We start from the raw sequence: 18,095 nt of genomic DNA on the forward strand, positions 1-18,095 counted from the left end.
TGGCCCCTCTCCATGCAATGGAAATCATTGCCACAGCTCTCAGTTGAGGCACTGGCATTTCCAGAGCCAGATTCAGGCACAATCCTACTGCCTGCTGAGCATCTGGGAAAGGTGCTGAGCATCTTCAGGCCTAGAAGCACAAAAGAGCTCAGGCTCTCCCCGAACTGGGTTTTCAGGGCAGCTTTCCATATCTCTGCAAGATTTCTTCATCCCTCAACACGTCTGACTTTATTATGTCCAACGATGCATTTGGGTTTCTTCCGTCCTCTTGTGTGCCCGTGAGTAACCTTCCACGTGGATGAAGGAGATTGTGTACAGGACAATTGATTGCGGCATTGCCATTTGGCTTCACTGTCACTCAGTTGAACACGGTCCTTATCTAAGAAGGACTTCCAAGAAATGGGTAGGAGTTTGGGCTGTGAGAGGAGCAGAAAGCACATTTTCTACAGCAAATTGCTAGCTGATGCACTTTCCTCCCTGCCAAAATAGTGATTGCCATTCATCTTCCTGGGAAGAATGTAAAGACCCATTCAGAGATGCCAGGTTCAGCTGGCCTGTGGCTTTGTGTGCCTCATTTCACATGTCCAATTTCAAGGGCCACTAAAAGAGGCTCATGTTTGCCTTGCTACCCACAAGTGCTGTAGGTATTTCCAGGAGAAGAGGGAAAACATCGCTGTCCTGTGGTGTGGTAGAAATGCCACCACAACTGTGATTGTGTGAGCAAAGCCAGCCAGTGCTTTTTGGGGCAGCAGCAGCAGCTGAGAGTGTGGCAGAGCGGTTGTGATACTCTTTTTAGAGTCCTGCAAACATTGTTCCCGAAACAACCCACAGCTTTGCAAATGTGCCCGAAGAAAATGCAAAGAGAACTGGGGTGTGAAAATCAAAGACTGTTTATCTGTAGAAGAAAAGGAACAAGAATGAACTACACCACATATTTACACTGTAAGAATATTGGTAACAACAACAACAACCACAACAACAACAACAAACTATAGAACCTATTTACCTGAGAAGAGATCTAACAAAACTCTATGAAACGTATTTACAGACAACTTAAACAAACTCTAAAACCTCTATCCTGAACACAACAACTGTAAAACGTATGTACAGCAGGGTGGCATCTGTGTCTGTGATGTCCCTAAGTCCTGGAAGAAAAACAAGTTGCACGGTCAGTGCAGTCAGGCACGGAAGGGTGTTCCATGTGCTGCCGGGCTGGGACACTGGCCCAGTGGGACTCTGCTGCCAGAAGGGAGCCTGGCTGGGGGCTGTGGCCCAGGCACTGGAACAGGGCTTGTGTGGCCCACAGCAAGCCCAGGCCAGGCCAGGGATGGCCAGCAGAATCCAGTGCATGGGCTAGCGTGTCCCTGAGCAGGAAGTGCCCAGCCCGGCCCCAGGCTGGCAGCAGGGGCCCCACTCTGCCTGTGGGGAGCACCTGCCTGTTCTGCTGCTGGCATCGGTCTTCATCCCAAGACCATGTCTTCCTCCTTGTCTTTTAGATCAATATCCATCTCTTCAACATAATCTTTCGTTTCCACCTCCATCTCTTCCTCTGTCTCGTACATATCCACATCCATCTCTTCCTCTCCAGTATCCTCTCCGTCCACTTCCATGGCTTCTTCTCTATCAGTCTGTGTATCGACGTCCGTCTCCTCCTCTCCGTCTGTGCCAGCCTGCAGAGGTAGCAAAATTTCCCACACTGTCCCACAGAGCTCCAGCCCAGCCAGGCAGCTGCGGGGTGTCCGCCTCCGTGGAATAGTACCATACCTCTTTTGGAACAAATGCAGACATCCTGCAGGGATGGAGAGCAAAATCCAAGCGATGGGGAGCTTTGGGGACTGCTGGGGGAATCAGGGAGCAGGTGGCAACAAGGTGACAGGGGTAGGCTTGGAGCAGGGTGAATGAAGAGCGTGCTGGCACAAGGAGCCAAGGGTTGTGTTGTGGCCGTTGCTGGATGCTGGAAGTTCTAGCTGGAGCGTGCACTGTGACATCACCGCCAGGAGTTCAGGCCCAGGCTGAAGTGGACAACGGAGACCGTAGAATGAATGATGGAATCCCTGGGTGCTTGGGCTTGGAAGGGACCCTAAAGACCATCTTGTTCCAAGCGGAGCGATCTTCCCCTAGAATAGGTTGCTCAGAGCCCCGCTCCCAGCTGGCCTTGGATGTTGCCAAGGATGGAGCATCCCCAGCCTCTGTGCACAGCCTGGGCCAGTGGCCCAGCAGCCGGAGTGGAAAAGAGCAGCTTCATTAGATCCAACTTCAAGCTCACTCCTGCAGTTGAAAGGCTTCTCCTCCCTGTGCCCATCTTTCCTAGAGCTGCAGGGAGGCCTCGCCAGCCCCCTTCTCTTTCCAGGCTGAGCATCCCCAGCCCCACACGGACAGCAGTCCGATGCGTGGCAGTCAAGGCTAAAGGGTAGCAAATGGCTACATCAGGAAGTGAGAGATGGAAGCTTTTGGAGATGGAAGCTTTACCTCTAAATGTAGAAAAGAAAGAGAAGTGGAGGGGGAAATGGTGGGACTCTGGCTCTGTTCTAACTGGCGAAGATTTTCTTTTCTTCTTTTCTGTCGTGCTAACCCAAGTTTTGTTGTTTGAAAGGAGGTTTAGCAAAATATCCATCGTCTTCTCCACTGCTGAAACACTGAACAACACCTGGGCAGGCTGAGGATGCAGAGCAAAACCTGCAAATATCTACTGCTGATCGTGATCCTGGGGAATGCAGCTAAAGCCAGCCAAAAGCAATTTCTGGAAAGTCAAGCCTGCTTTACGTTTTCTGGAGTTTGCTTGTGCCAACTTCACCAGTCATTTCTAAAAAAGGAAAAGAAACTCCAAGCAAAAGAGAGAAAAACACAAAGAAACCAACCCAAAGAAACCAATCAAACAAACAGATAAAACACCCCCAATCAAACCAAAGGCAATGAGAAGTTAGGACTAGTTGTAAGGATATCACAGCAGGCGAATGGCTGCTTCCTACTCGGATCACCATCCAAAGCCACCTAGAACAACTTCTCCAAAACATATCCAACAGGAGAAATGGAAAAAGTGATCCATGGCAGCTCTGCATTGTGGTGAAGGATGAGCATGCAGTGGTCCAGATGCAGCATTGCCCACCCTCCAGGCTGCTGTTTGCTCTGCTGAAAGACTCTTGCAGGACTCTTGTGGCCCCTCTCCATGCAATGGAAATCCTTGCCACAGCTCTCAGTTGAGGCACTGGCATTTCCAGAGCCAGATTCCTGCACAATCCTACTGCCTGCTGAGCATCTGGGAAAGGTGCTGAGCATCTTCAGGCCTAGAAGCACAAAAGAGCTCAGGCTCTCCCCGAACTGGGTTTTCAGGGCAGCTTTCCATATCTCTGCAAGATTTCTTCATCCCTCCACACGTCTGACTTTATTATGTCCAACGATGCATTTGGGTTTCTTCCGTCCTCTTGTGTGCCCGTGAGTAACCTTCCACGTGGATGAAGGAGATTGTGTACAGGACAATTGATTGCGGCATTGCCATTTGGCTTCACTGTCACTCAGTTGAACACGGTCCTTATCTAAGAAGGACTTCCAAGAAATGGGTAGGAGTTTTGGCTGTGAGAGGAGCAGAAAGCACATTTTCTACAGCAAATTGCTAGCTGATGCACTTTCCTCCCTGCCAAAATAGTGATTGCCATTCATCTTCCTGGGAAGAATGTAAAGACCCATTCAGAGATGCCAGGTTCAGCTGGCCTGTGGCTTTGTGTGCCTCATTTCACATGTCCAATTTCAAGGGCCACTAAAAGAGGCTCATGTTTGCCTTGCTACCCACAAGTGCTGTAGGTATTTCCAGGAGAAGAGGGAAAACATCGCTGTCCTGTGGTGTGGTAGAAATGCCACCACAACTGTGATTGTGTGAGCAAAGCCAGCCAGTGCTTTTTGGGGCAGCAGCAGCAGCTGAGAGTGTGGCAGAGCGGTTGTGATACTCTTTTTAGAGTCCTGCAAACATTGTTCCCGAAACAACCCACAGCTTTGCAAATGTGCCCGAAGAAAATGCAAAGAGAACTGGGGTGTGAAAATCAAAGACTGTTTATCTGTAGAAGAAAAGGAACAAGAATGAACTACACCACATATTTACACTGTAAGAATATTGGTAACAACAACAACAACCACAACAACAACAACAAACTATAGAACCTATTTACCTGAGAAGAGATCTAACAAAACTCTATGAAACGTATTTACAGACAACTTAAACAAACTCTAAAACCTCTATCCTGAACACAACAACTGTAAAACGTATGTACAGCAGGGTGGCATCTGTGTCTGTGATGTCCCTAAGTCCTGCAAGAAAAACAAGTAGCACGGTCAGTGCAGTCAGGCACGGAAGGGTGTTCCATGTGCTGCCGGGCTGGGACACTGGCCCAGTGGGACTCTGCTGCCAGAAGGGAGCCTGGCTGGGGGCTGTGGCCCAGGCACTGGAACAGGGCTTGTGTGGCCCACAGCAAGCCCAGGCCAGGCCAGGGATGGCCAGCAGAATCCAGTGCATGGGCTAGCGTGTCCCTGAGCAGGAAGTGCCCAGCCCGGCCCCAGGCTGGCAGCAGGGGCCCCACTCTGCCTGTGGGGAGCACCTGCCTGTTCTGCTGCTGGCATCGGTCTTCATCCCAAGACCATGTCTTCCTCCTTGTCTTTTAGATCAATATCCATCTCTTCAACATAATCTTTCGTTTCCACCTCCATCTCTTCCTCTGTCTCGTACATATCCACATCCATCTCTTCCTCTCCAGTATCCTCTCCGTCCACTTCCATGGCTTCTTCTCTATCAGTCTGTGTATCGACGTCCGTCTCCTCCTCTCCGTCTGTGCCAGCCTGCAGAGGTAGCAAAATTTCCCAGCCTGTCCCACAGAGCTCCAGCCCAGCCAGGCAGCTGCGGGGTGTCCGCCTCCGTGGAATAGTACCATACCTCTTTTGGAACAAATGCAGACATCCTGCAGGGATGGAGAGCAAAATCCAAGCGATGGGGAGCTTTGGGGACTGCTGGGGGAATCAGGGAGCAGGTGGCAACAAGGTGACAGGGGTAGGCTTGGAGCAGGGTGAATGAAGAGCGTGCTGGCACAAGGAGCCAAGGGTTGTGTTGTGGCCGTTGCTGGATGCTGGAAGTTCTAGCTGGAGCGTGCACTGTGACATCACCGCCAGGAGTTCAGGCCCAGGCTGAAGTGGACAACGGAGACCGTAGAATGAATGATGGAATCCCTGGGTGCTTGGGCTTGGAAGGGACCCTAAAGACCATCTTGTTCCAAGCGGAGCGATCTTCCCCTAGAATAGGTTGCTCAGAGCCCCGCTCCCAGCTGGCCTTGGATGTTGCCAAGGATGGAGCATCCCCAGCCTCTGTGCACAGCCTGGGCCAGTGGCCCAGCAGCCGGAGTGGAAAAGAGCAGCTTCATTAGATCCAACTTCAAGCTCACTCCTGCAGTTGAAAGGCTTCTCCTCCCTGTGCCCATCTTTCCTAGAGCTGCAGGGAGGCCTCGCCAGCCCCCTTCTCTTTCCAGGCTGAGCATCCCCAGCCCCACACGGACAGCAGTCCGATGCGTGGCAGTCAAGGCTAAAGGGTAGCAAATGGCTACATCAGGAAGTGAGAGATGGAAGCTTTTGGAGATGGAAGCTTTACCTCTAAATGTAGAAAAGAAAGAGAAGTGGAGGGGGAAATGGTGGGACTCTGGCTCTGTTCTAACTGGCGAAGATTTTCTTTTCTTCTTTTCTGTCGTGCTAACCCAAGTTCTGTTGTTTGAAAGGAGGTTTAGCAAAATATCCATCATCTTCTCCACTGCTGAAACACTGAACAACATCTGGGCAGGCTGAGGATGCAGAGCAAAACCTGCAAATATCTACTGCTGATCGTGATCCTGGGGAATGCAGCTAAAGCCAGCCAAAAGCAATTTCTGGAAAGTCAAGCCTGCTTTACGTTTTCTGGAGTTTGGTTGTGCCAACTTCACCAGTCATTTCTAAAAAAGGAAAAGAAACTCCAAGCAAAAGAGAGAAAAACACAAAGAAACCAACCCAAAGAAACCAATCAAACAAACAGATAAAACACCCCCAATCAAACCAAAGGCAATGAGAAGTTAGGACTAGTTGTAAGGATATCACAGCAGGCGAATGGCTGCTTCCTACTTGGATCACCATCCAAAGCCACCTAGAACAACTTGTCCAAAACATATCCAACAGGACAAATGGAAAAAGTGATCCATGGCAGCTCTGCATTGTGGTGAAGGATGAGCATGCAGTGGTCCAGATGCAGCATTGCCCACCCTCCAGGCTGCTGTTTGCTCTGCTGAAAGACTCTTGCAGGACTCTTGTGGCCCCTCTCCATGCAATGGAAATCCTTGCCACAGCTCTCAGTTGAGGCACTGGCATTTCCAGAGCCAGATTCAGGCACAATCTTACTGCCTGCTGAGCATCTGGGAAAGCTGCTGAGCATCTTCAGGCCTAGAAGCACAAAAGAGCTCAGGCTCTCCCCGAACTGGGTTTTCAGGGCAGCTTTCCATATCTCTGCAAGATTTCTTCATCCCTCCACACGTCTGACTTTATTATGTCCAACGATGCATTTGGGTTTCTTCCGTCCTCTTGTGTGCCCGTGAGTAACCTTCCACGTGGATGAAGGAGATTGTGTACAGGACAATTGATTGCGGCATTGCCATTTGGCTTCACTGTCACTCAGTTGAACACGGTCCTTATCTAAGAAGGACTTCCAAGAAATGGGTAGGAGTTTTGGCTGTGAGAGGAGCAGAAAGCACATTTTCTACAGCAAATTGCTAGCTGATGCACTTTCCTCCCTGCCAAAATAGTGATTGCCATTCATCTTCCTGGGAAGAATGTAAAGACCCATTCAGAGATGCCAGGTTCAGCTGGCCTGTGGCTTTGTGTGCCTCATTTCACATGTCCAATTTCAAGGGCCACTAAAAGAGGCTCATGTTTGCCTTGCTACCCACAAGTGCTGTAGGTATTTCCAGGAGAAGAGGGAAAACATCGCTGTCCTGTGGTGTGGTAGAAATGCCACCACAACTGTGATTGTGTGAGCAAAGCCAGCCAGTGCTTTTTGGGGCAGCAGCAGCAGCTGAGAGTGTGGCAGAGCGGTTGTGATACTCTTTTTAGAGTCCTGCAAACATTGTTCCCGAAACAACCCACAGCTTTGCAAATGTGCCCGAAGAAAATGCAAAGAGAACTGGGGTGTGAAAATCAAAGACTGTTTATCTGTAGAAGAAAAGGAACAAGAATGAACTACACCACATATTTACACTGTAAGAATATTGGTAACAACAACAACAACCACAACAACAACAACAAACTATAGAACCTATTTACCTGAGAAGAGATCTAACAAAACTCTATGAAACGTATTTACAGACAACTTAAACAAACTCTAAAACCTCTATCCTGAACACAACAACTGTAAAACGTATGTACAGCAGGGTGGCATCTGTGTCTGTGATGTCCCTAAGTCCTGCAAGAAAAACAAGTAGCACGGTCAGTGCAGTCAGGCACGGAAGGGTGTTCCATGTGCTGCCGGGCTGGGACACTGGCCCAGTGGGACTCTGCTGCCAGAAGGGAGCCTGGCTGGGGGCTGTGGCCCAGGCACTGGAACAGGGCTTGTGTGGCCCACAGCAAGCCCAGGCCAGGCCAGGGATGGCCAGCAGAATCCAGTGCATGGGCTAGCGTGTCCCTGAGCAGGAAGTGCCCAGCCCGGCCCCAGGCTGGCAGCAGGGGCCCCACTCTGCCTGTGGGGAGCACCTGCCTGTTCTGCTGCTGGCATCGGTCTTCATCCCAAGACCATGTCTTCCTCCTTGTCTTTTAGATCAATATCCATCTCTTCAACATAATCTTTCGTTTCCACCTCCATCTCTTCCTCTGTCTCGTACATATCCACATCCATCTCTTGCTCTCCAGTATCCTCTCCGTCCACTTCCATGGCTTCTTCTCTATCAGTCTGTGTATCGACGTCCGTCTCCTCCTCTCCGTCTGTGCCAGCCTGCAGAGGTAGCAAAATTTCCCAGCCTGTCCCACAGAGCTCCAGCCCAGCCAGGCAGCTGCGGGGTGTCCGCCTCCGTGGAATAGTACCATACCTCTTTTGGAACAAATGCAGACATCCTGCAGGGATGGAGAGCAAAATCCAAGCGATGGGGAGCTTTGGGGACTGCTGGGGGAATCAGGGAGCAGGTGGCAACAAGGTGACAGGGGTAGGCTTGGAGCAGGGTGAATGAAGAGCGTGCTGGCACAAGGAGCCAAGGGTTGTGTTGTGGCCGTTGCTGGATGCTGGAAGTTCTAGCTGGAGCGTGCACTGTGACATCACCGCCAGGAGTTCAGGCCCAGGCTGAAGTGGACAACGGAGACCGTAGAATGAATGATGGAATCCCTGGGTGCTTGGGCTTGGAAGGGACCCTAAAGACCATCTTGTTCCAAGCGGAGCGATCTTCCCCTAGAATAGGTTGCTCAGAGCCCCGCTCCCAGCTGGCCTTGGATGTTGCCAAGGATGGAGCATCCCCAGCCTCTGTGCACAGCCTGGGCCAGTGGCCCAGCAGCCGGAGTGGAAAAGAGCAGCTTCATTAGATCCAACTTCAAGCTCACTCCTGCAGTTGAAAGGCTTCTCCTCCCTGTGCCCATCTTTCCTAGAGCTGCAGGGAGGCCTCGCCAGCCCCCTTCTCTTTCCAGGCTGAGCATCCCCAGCCCCACACGGACAGCAGTCCGATGCGTGGCAGTCAAGGCTAAAGGGTAGCAAATGGCTACATCAGGAAGTGAGAGATGGAAGCTTTTGGAGATGGAAGCTTTACCTCTAAATGTAGAAAAGAAAGAGAAGTGGAGGGGGAAATGGTGGGACTCTGGCTCTGTTCTAACTGGCGAAGATTTTCTTTTCTTCTTTTCTGTCGTGCTAACCCAAGTTTTGTTGTTTGAAAGGAGGTTTAGCAAAATATCCATCGTCTTCTCCACTGCTGAAACACTGAACAACACCTGGGCAGGCTGAGGATGCAGAGCAAAACCTGCAAATATCTACTGCTGATCGTGATCCTGGGGAATGCAGCTAAAGCCAGCCAAAAGCAATTTCTGGAAAGTCAAGCCTGCTTTACGTTTTCTGGAGTTTGGTTGTGCCAACTTCACCAGTCATTTCTAAAAAAGGAAAAGAAACTCCAAGCAAAAGAGAGAAAAACACAAAGAAACCAACCCAAAGAAACCAATCAAACAAACAGATAAAACACCCCCAATCAAACCAAAGGCAATGAGAAGTTAGGACTAGTTGTAAGGATATCACAGCAGGCGAATGGCTGCTTCCTACTTGGATCACCATCCAAACCCACCTAGAACAACTTGTCCAAAACATATCCAACAGGACAAATGGAAAAAGTGATCCATGGCAGCTCTGCATTGTGGTGAAGGATGAGCATGCAGTGGTCCAGATGCAGCATTGCCCACCCTCCAGGCTGCTGTTTGCTCTGCTGAAAGACTCTTGCAGGACTCTTGTGGCCCCTCTCCATGCAATGGAAATCCTTGCCACAGCTCTCAGTTGAGGCACTGGCATTTCCAGAGCCAGATTCCTGCACAATCTTACTGCCTGCTGAGCATCTGGGAAAGCTGCTGAGCATCTTCAGGCCTAGAAGCACAAAAGAGCTCAGGCTCTCCCCGAACTGGGTTTTCAGGGCAGCTTTCCATATCTCTGCAAGATTTCTTCATCCCTCAACACGTCTGACTTTATTATGTCCAACGATGCATTTGGGTTTCTTCCGTCCTCTTGTGTGCCCGTGAGTAACCTTCCACGTGGATGAAGGAGATTGTGTACAGGACAATTGATTGCGGCATTGCCATTTGGCTTCACTGTCACTCAGTTGAACACGGTCCTTATCTAAGAAGGACTTCCAAGAAATGGGTAGGAGTTTTGGCTGTGAGAGGAGCAGAAAGCACATTTTCTACAGCAAATTGCTAGCTGATGCACTTTCCTCCCTGCCAAAATAGTGATTGCCATTCATCTTCCTGGGAAGAATGTAAAGACCCATTCAGAGATGCCAGGTTCAGCTGGCCTGTGGCTTTGTGTGCCTCATTTCACATGTCCAATTTCAAGGGCCACTAAAAGAGGCTCATGTTTGCCTTGCTACCCACAAGTGCTGTAGGTATTTCCAGGAGAAGAGGGAAAACATCGCTGTCCTGTGGTGTGGTAGAAATGCCACCACAACTGTGATTGTGTGAGCAAAGCCAGCCAGTGCTTTTTGGGGCAGCAGCAGCAGCTGAGAGTGTGGCAGAGCGGTTGTGATACTCTTTTTAGAGTCCTGCAAACATTGTTCCCGAAACAACCCACAGCTTTGCAAATGTGCCCGAAGAAAATGCAAAGAGAACTGGGGTGTGAAAATCAAAGACTGTTTATCTGTAGAAGAAAAGGAACAAGAATGAACTACACCACATATTTACACTGTAAGAATATTGGTAACAACAACAACAACAACCACAACAACAACAACAAACTATAGAACCTATTTACCTGAGAAGAGATCTAACAAAACTCTATGAAACGTATTTACAGACAACTTAAACAAACTCTAAAACCTCTATCCTGAACACAACAACTGTAAAACGTATGTACAGCAGGGTGGCATCTGTGTCTGTGATGTCCCTAAGTCCTGGAAGAAAAACAAGTAGCACGGTCAGTGCAGTCAGGCACGGAAGGGTGTTCCATGTGCTGCCGGGCTGGGACACTGGCCCAGTGGGACTCTGCTGCCAGAAGGGAGCCTGGCTGGGGGCTGTGGCCCAGGCACTGGAACAGGGCTTGTGTGGCCCACAGCAAGCCCAGGCCAGGCCAGGGATGGCCAGCAGAATCCAGTGCATGGGCTAGCGTGTCCCTGAGCAGGAAGTGCCCAGCCCGGCCCCAGGCTGGCAGCAGGGGCCCCACTCTGCCTGTGGGGAGCACCTGCCTGTTCTGCTGCTGGCATCGGTCTTCATCCCAAGACCATGTCTTCCTCCTTGTCTTTTAGATCAATATCCATCTCTTCAACATAATCTTTCGTTTCCACCTCCATCTCTTCCTCTGTCTCGTACATATCCACATCCATCTCTTCCTCTCCAGTATCCTCTCCGTCCACTTCCATGGCTTCTTCTCTATCAGTCTGTGTATCGACGTCCGTCTCCTCCTCTCCGTCTGTGCCAGCCTGCAGAGGTAGCAAAATTTCCCACACTGTCCCACAGAGCTCCAGCCCAGCCAGGCAGCTGCGGGGTGTCCGCCTCCGTGGAATAGTACCATACCTCTTTTGGAACAAATGCAGACATCCTGCAGGGATGGAGAGCAAAATCCAAGCGATGGGGAGCTTTGGGGACTGCTGGGGGAATCAGGGAGCAGGTGGCAACAAGGTGACAGGGGTAGGCTTGGAGCAGGGTGAATGAAGAGCGTGCTGGCACAAGGAGCCAAGGGTTGTGTTGTGGCCGTTGCTGGATGCTGGAAGTTCTAGCTGGAGCGTGCACTGTGACATCACCGCCAGGAGTTCAGGCCCAGGCTGAAGTGGACAACGGAGACCGTAGAATGAATGATGGAATCCCTGGGTGCTTGGGCTTGGAAGGGACCCTAAAGACCATCTTGTTCCAAGCGGAGCGATCTTCCCCTAGAATAGGTTGCTCAGAGCCCCGCTCCCAGCTGGCCTTGGATGTTGCCAAGGATGGAGCATCCCCAGCCTCTGTGCACAGCCTGGGCCAGTGGCCCAGCAGCCGGAGTGGAAAAGAGCAGCTTCATTAGATCCAACTTCAAGCTCACTCCTGCAGTTGAAAGGCTTCTCCTCCCTGTGCCCATCTTTCCTAGAGCTGCAGGGAGGCCTCGCCAGCCCCCTTCTCTTTCCAGGCTGAGCATCCCCAGCCCCACACGGACAGCAGTCCGATGCGTGGCAGTCAAGGCTAAAGGGTAGCAAATGGCTACATCAGGAAGTGAGAGATGGAAGCTTTTGGAGATGGAAGCTTTACCTCTAAATGTAGAAAAGAAAGAGAAGTGGAGGGGGAAATGGTGGGACTCTGGCTCTGTTCTAACTGGCGAAGATTTTCTTTTCTTCTTTTCTGTCGTGCTAACCCAAGTTTTGTTGTTTGAAAGGAGGTTTAGCAAAATATCCATCGTCTTCTCCACTGCTGAAACACTGAACAACACCTGGGCAGGCTGAGGATGCAGAGCAAAACCTGCAAATATCTACTGCTGATCGTGATCCTGGGGAATGCAGCTAAAGCCAGCCAAAAGCAATTTCTGGAAAGTCAAGCCTGCTTTACGTTTTCTGGAGTTTGGTTGTGCCAACTTCACCAGTCATTTCTAAAAAAGGAAAAGAAACTCCAAGCAAAAGAGAGAAAAACACAAAGAAACCAACCCAAAGAAACCAATCAAACAAACAGATAAAACACCCCCAATCAAACCAAAGGCAATGAGAAGTTAGGACTAGTTGTAAGGATATCACAGCAGGCGAATGGCTGCTTCCTACTTGGATCACCATCCAAAGCCACCTAGAACAACTTGTCCAAAACATATCCAACAGGACAAATGGAAAAAGTGATCCATGGCAGCTCTGCATTGTGGTTGAGGATGAGCATGCAGTGGTCCAGATGCAGCACTGCCCACCCTCCAGGCTGCTGTTTGCTCTGCTGAAAGACTCTTGCAGGACTGTGGCCCCTCTCCATGCAATGGAAATCCTTGCCACAGCTCTCAGTTGAGGCACTGGCATTTCCAGAGCCAGATTCCTGCACAATCTTACTGCCTGCTGAGCATCTGGGAAAGGTGCTGAGCATCTTCAGGCCTAGAAGCACAAAAGAGCTCAGGCTCTCCCCGAACTGGGTTTTCAGGGCAGCTTTCCATATCTCTGCAAGATTTCTTCATCCCTCCACACGTCTGACTTTATTATGTCCAACGATGCATTTGGGTTTCTTCCGTCCTCTTGTGTGCCCGTGAGTAACCTTCCACGTGGATGAAGGAGATTGTGTACAGGACAATTGATTGCGGCATTGCCATTTGGCTTCACTGTCACTCAGTTGAACACGGTCCTTATCTAAGAAGGACTTCCAAGAAATGGGTAGGAGTTTTGGCTGTGAGAGGAGCAGAAAGCACATTTTCTACAGCAAATTGCTAGCTGATGCACTTTCCTCCCTGCCAAAATAGTGATTGCCATTCATCTTCCTGGGAAGAATGTAAAGACCCATTCAGAGATGCCAGGTTCAGCTGGCCTGTGGCTTTGTGTGCCTCATTTCACATGTCCAATTTCAAGGGCCACTAAAAGAGGCTCATGTTTGCCTTGCTACCCACAAGTGCTGTAGGTATTTCCAGGAGAAGAGGGAAAACATCGCTGTCCTGTGGTGTGGTAGAAATGCCACCACAACTGTGATTGTGTGAGCAAAGCCAGCCAGTGCTTTTTGGGGCAGCAGCAGCAGCTGAGAGTGTGGCAGAGCGGTTGTGATACTCTTTTTAGAGTCCTGCAAACATTGTTCCCGAAACAACCCACAGCTTTGCAAATGTGCCCGAAGAAAATGCAAAGAGAACTGGGGTGTGAAAATCAAAGACTGTTTATCTGTAGAAGAAAAGGAACAAGAATGAACTACACCACATATTTACACTGTAAGAATATTGGTAACAACAACAACAACAACAACAACAACAAACTATAGAACCTATTTACCTGAGAAGAGATCTAACAAAACTCTATGAAACGTATTTACAGACAACTTAAACAAACTCTAAAACCTCTATCCTGAACACAACAACTGTAAAACGTATGTACAGCAGGGTGGCATCTGTGTCTGTGATGTCCCTAAGTCCTGGAAGAAAAACAAGTAGCACGGTCAGTGCAGTCAGGCACGGAAGGGTGTTCCATGTGCTGCCGGGCTGGGACACTGGCCCAGTGGGACTCTGCTGCCAGAAGGGAGCCTGGCTGGGGGCTGTGGCCCAGGCACTGGAACAGGGCTTGTGTGGCCCACAGCAAGCCCAGGCCAGGCCAGGGATGGCCAGCAGAATCCAGTGCATGGGCTAGCGTGTCCCTGAGCAGGAAGTGCCCAGCCCGGCCCCAGGCTGGCAGCAGGGGCCCCATTCTGCCTGTGGGGAGCACCTGCCTGTTCTGCTGCTGGCATCGGTCTTCATCCCAAGACCATGTCTTCCTCCTTGTCTTTTAGATCAATATCCATCTCTTCAACATAATCTTTCGTTTCCACCTCCATCTCTTCCTCTGTCTCGTACATATCCACATCCATCTCTTCCTCTCCAGTATCCTCTCCGTCCACTTCCATGGCTTCTTCTCTATCAGTCTGTGTATCGACGTCCGTCTCCTCCTCTCCGTCTGTGCCAGCCTGCAGAGGTAGCAAAATTTCCCACACTGTCCCACAGAGCTCCAGCCCAGCCAGGCAGCTGCGGGGTGTCCGCCTCCGTGGAATAGTACCATACCTCTTTTGGAACAAATGCAGACATCCTGCAGGGATGGAGAGCAAAATCCAAGCGATGGGGAGCTTTGGGGACTGCTGGGGGAATCAGGGAGCAGGTGGCAACAAGGTGACAGGGGTAGGCTTGGAGCAGGGTGAATGAAGAGCGTGCTGGCACAAGGAGCCAAGGGTTGTGTTGTGGCCGTTGCTGGATGCTGGAAGTTCTAGCTGGAGCGTGCACTGTGACATCACCGCCAGGAGTTCAGGCCCAGGCTGAAGTGGACAACGGAGACCGTAGAATGAACGATGGAATCCCTGGGTGCTTGGGCTTGGAAGGGACCCTAAAGACCATCTTGTTCCAAGCGGAGCGATCTTCCCCTAGAATAGGTTGCTCAGAGCCCCGCTCCCAGCTGGCCTTGGATGTTGCCAAGGATGGAGCATCCCCAGCCTCTGTGCACAGCCTGGGCCAGTGGCCCAGCAGCCGGAGTGGAAAAGAGCAGCTTCATTAGATCCAACTTCAAGCTCACTCCTGCAGTTGAAAGGCTTCTCCTCCCTGTGCCCATCTTTCCTAGAGCTGCAGGGAGGCCTCGCCAGCCCCCTTCTCTTTCCAGGCTGAGCATCCCCAGCCCCACACGGACAGCAGTCCGATGCGTGGCAGTCAAGGCTAAAGGGTAGCAAATGGCTACATCAGGAAGTGAGAGATGGAAGCTTTTGGAGATGGAAGCTTTACCTCTAAATGTAGAAAAGAAAGAGAAGTGGAGGGGGAAATGGTGGGACTCTGGCTCTGTTCTAACTGGCGAAGATTTTCTTTTCTTCTTTTCTGTCGTGCTAACCCAAGTTTTGTTGTTTGAAAGGAGGTTTAGCAAAATATCCATCGTCTTCTCCACTGCTGAAACACTGAACAACACCTGGGCAGGCTGAGGATGCAGAGCAAAACCTGCAAATATCTACTGCTGATCGTGATCCTGGGGAATGCAGCTAAAGCCAGCCAAAAGCAATTTCTGGAAAGTCAAGCCTGCTTTACGTTTTCTGGAGTTTGGTTGTGCCAACTTCACCAGTCATTTCTAAAAAAGGAAAAGAAACTCCAAGCAAAAGAGAGAAAAACACAAAGAAACCAACCCAAAGAAACCAATCAAACAAACAGATAAAACACCCCCAATCAAACCAAAGGCAATGAGAAGTTAGGACTAGTTGTAAGGATATCACAGCAGGCGAATGGCTGCTTCCTACTTGGATCACCATCCAAAGCCACCTAGAACAACTTGTCCAAAACATATCCAACAGGACAAATGGAAAAAGTGATCCATGGCAGCTCTGCATTGTGGTGAAGGATGAGCATGCAGTGGTCCAGATGCAGCATTGCCCACCCTCCAGGCTGCTGTTTGCTCTGCTGAAAGACTCTTGCAGGACTCTTGTGGCCCCTCTCCATGCAATGGAAATCCTTGCCACAGCTCTCAGTTGAGGCACTGGCATTTCCAGAGCCAGATTCAGGCACAATCCTACTGCCTGCTGAGCATCTGGGAAAGGTGCTGAGCATCTTCAGGCCTAGAAGCACAAAAGAGCTCAGGCTCTCCCCGAACTGGGTTTTCAGGGCAGCTTTCCATATCTCTGCAAGATTTCTTCATCCCTCAACACGTCTGACTTTATTATGTCCAACGATGCATTTGGGTTTCTTCCGTCCTCTTGTGTGCCCGTGAGTAACCTTCCACGTGGATGAAGGAGATTGTGTACAGGACAATTGATTGCGGCATTGCCATTTGGCTTCACTGTCACTCAGTTGAACACGGTCCTTATCTAAGAAGGACTTCCAAGAAATGGGTAGGAGTTTGGGCTGTGAGAGGAGCAGAAAGCACATTTTCTACAGCAAATTGCTAGCTGATGCACTTTCCTCCCTGCCAAAATAGTGATTGCCATTCATCTTCCTGGGAAGAATGTAAAGACCCATTCAGAGATGCCAGGTTCAGCTGGCCTGTGGCTTTGTGTGCCTCATTTCACATGTCCAATTTCAAGGGCCACTAAAAGAGGCTCATGTTTGCCTTGCTACCCACAAGTGCTGTAGGTATTTCCAGGAGAAGAGGGAAAACATCGCTGTCCTGTGGTGTGGTAGAAATGCCACCACAACTGTGATTGTGTGAGCAAAGCCAGCCAGTGCTTTTTGGGGCAGCAGCAGCAGCTGAGAGTGTGGCAGAGCGGTTGTGATACTCTTTTTAGAGTCCTGCAAACATTGTTCCCGAAACAACCCACAGCTTTGCAAATGTGCCCGAAGAAAATGCAAAGAGAACTGGGGTGTGAAAATCAAAGACTGTTTATCTGTAGAAGAAAAGGAACAAGAATGAACTACACCACATATTTACACTGTAAGAATATTGGTAACAACAACAACAACCACAACAACAACAACAAACTATAGAACCTATTTACCTGAGAAGAGATCTAACAAAACTCTATGAAACGTATTTACAGGCAACTTAAACAAACTCTAAAACCTCTATCCTGAACACAACAACTGTAAAACGTATGTACAGCAGGGTGGCATCTGTGTCTGTGATGTCCCTAAGTCCTGGAAGAAAAACAAGTAGCACGGTCAGTGCAGTCAGGCACGGAAGGGTGTTCCATGTGCTGCCGGGCTGGGACACTGGCCCAGTGGGACTCTGCTGCCAGAAGGGAGCCTGGCTGGGGGCTGTGGCCCAGGCACTGGAACAGGGCTTGTGTGGCCCACAGCAAGCCCAGGCCAGGCCAGGGATGGCCAGCAGAATCCAGTGCATGGGCTAGCGTGTCCCTGAGCAGGAAGTGCCCAGCCCGGCCCCAGGCTGGCAGCAGGGGCCCCATTCTGCCTGTGGGGAGCACCTGCCTGTTCTGCTGCTGGCATCGGTCTTCATCCCAAGACCATGTCTTCCTCCTTGTCTTTTAGATCAATATCCATCTCTTCAACATAATCTTTCGTTTCCACCTCCATCTCTTCCTCTGTCTCGTACATATCCACATCCATCTCTTCCTCTCCAGTATCCTCTCCGTCCACTTCCATGGCTTCTTCTCTATCAGTCTGTGTATCGACGTCCGTCTCCTCCTCTCCGTCTGTGCCAGCCTGCAGAGGTAGCAAAATTTCCCACACTGTCCCACAGAGCTCCAGCCCAGCCAGGCAGCTGCGGGGTGTCCGCCTCCGTGGAATAGTACCATACCTCTTTTGGAACAAATGCAGACATCCTGCAGGGATGGAGAGCAAAATCCAAGCGATGGGGAGCTTTGGGGACTGCTGGGGGAATCAGGGAGCAGGTGGCAACAAGGTGACAGGGGTAGGCTTGGAGCAGGGTGAATGAAGAGCGTGCTGGCACAAGGAGCCAAGGGTTGTGTTGTGGCCGTTGCTGGATGCTGGAAGTTCTAGCTGGAGCGTGCACTGTGACATCACCGCCAGGAGTTCAGGCCCAGGCTGAAGTGGACAACGGAGACCGTAGAATGAATGATGGAATCCCTGGGTGCTTGGGCTTGGAAGGGACCCTAAAGACCATCTTGTTCCAAGCGGAGCGATCTTCCCCTAGAATAGGTTGCTCAGAGCCCCGCTCCCAGCTGGCCTTGGATGTTGCCAAGGATGGAGCATCCCCAGCCTCTGTGCACAGCCTGGGCCAGTGGCCCAGCAGCCGGAGTGGAAAAGAGCAGCTTCATTAGATCCAACTTCAAGCTCACTCCTGCAGTTGAAAGGCTTCTCCTCCCTGTGCCCATCTTTCCTAGAGCTGCAGGGAGGCCTC

General features: G+C 50.5%; 1 long non-coding RNA gene across 1 annotated transcript; it reads right to left on the reverse strand.

Moving 5' to 3' along the window:
• Positions 1–4,026: 4,026 nt before the first annotated feature.
• LOC147649975 (uncharacterized) lies at positions 4,027–17,707 on the reverse strand. Its single transcript, XR_015277250.1, has 11 exons — positions 17,532–17,707; positions 17,204–17,437; positions 14,378–16,912; positions 14,050–14,283; positions 11,230–13,758; positions 10,902–11,135; positions 8,073–10,610; positions 7,745–7,978; positions 4,919–7,453; positions 4,591–4,824; positions 4,027–4,299 (listed from the first exon to the last, which is right to left on the reverse strand). It is a non-coding gene; the product is annotated as an uncharacterized LOC147649975 (long non-coding RNA).
• Between the last annotated feature and the right edge of the window lie 388 nt (positions 17,708–18,095).

The sequence above is a fragment of the Cyanistes caeruleus genome, chromosome 17 (assembly GCF_971803275.1).
Source record: "Cyanistes caeruleus chromosome 17, bCyaCae1.hap1.1, whole genome shotgun sequence".
In the NCBI taxonomy this organism is placed as follows: Eukaryota; Metazoa; Chordata; class Aves; order Passeriformes; family Paridae; genus Cyanistes; species Cyanistes caeruleus.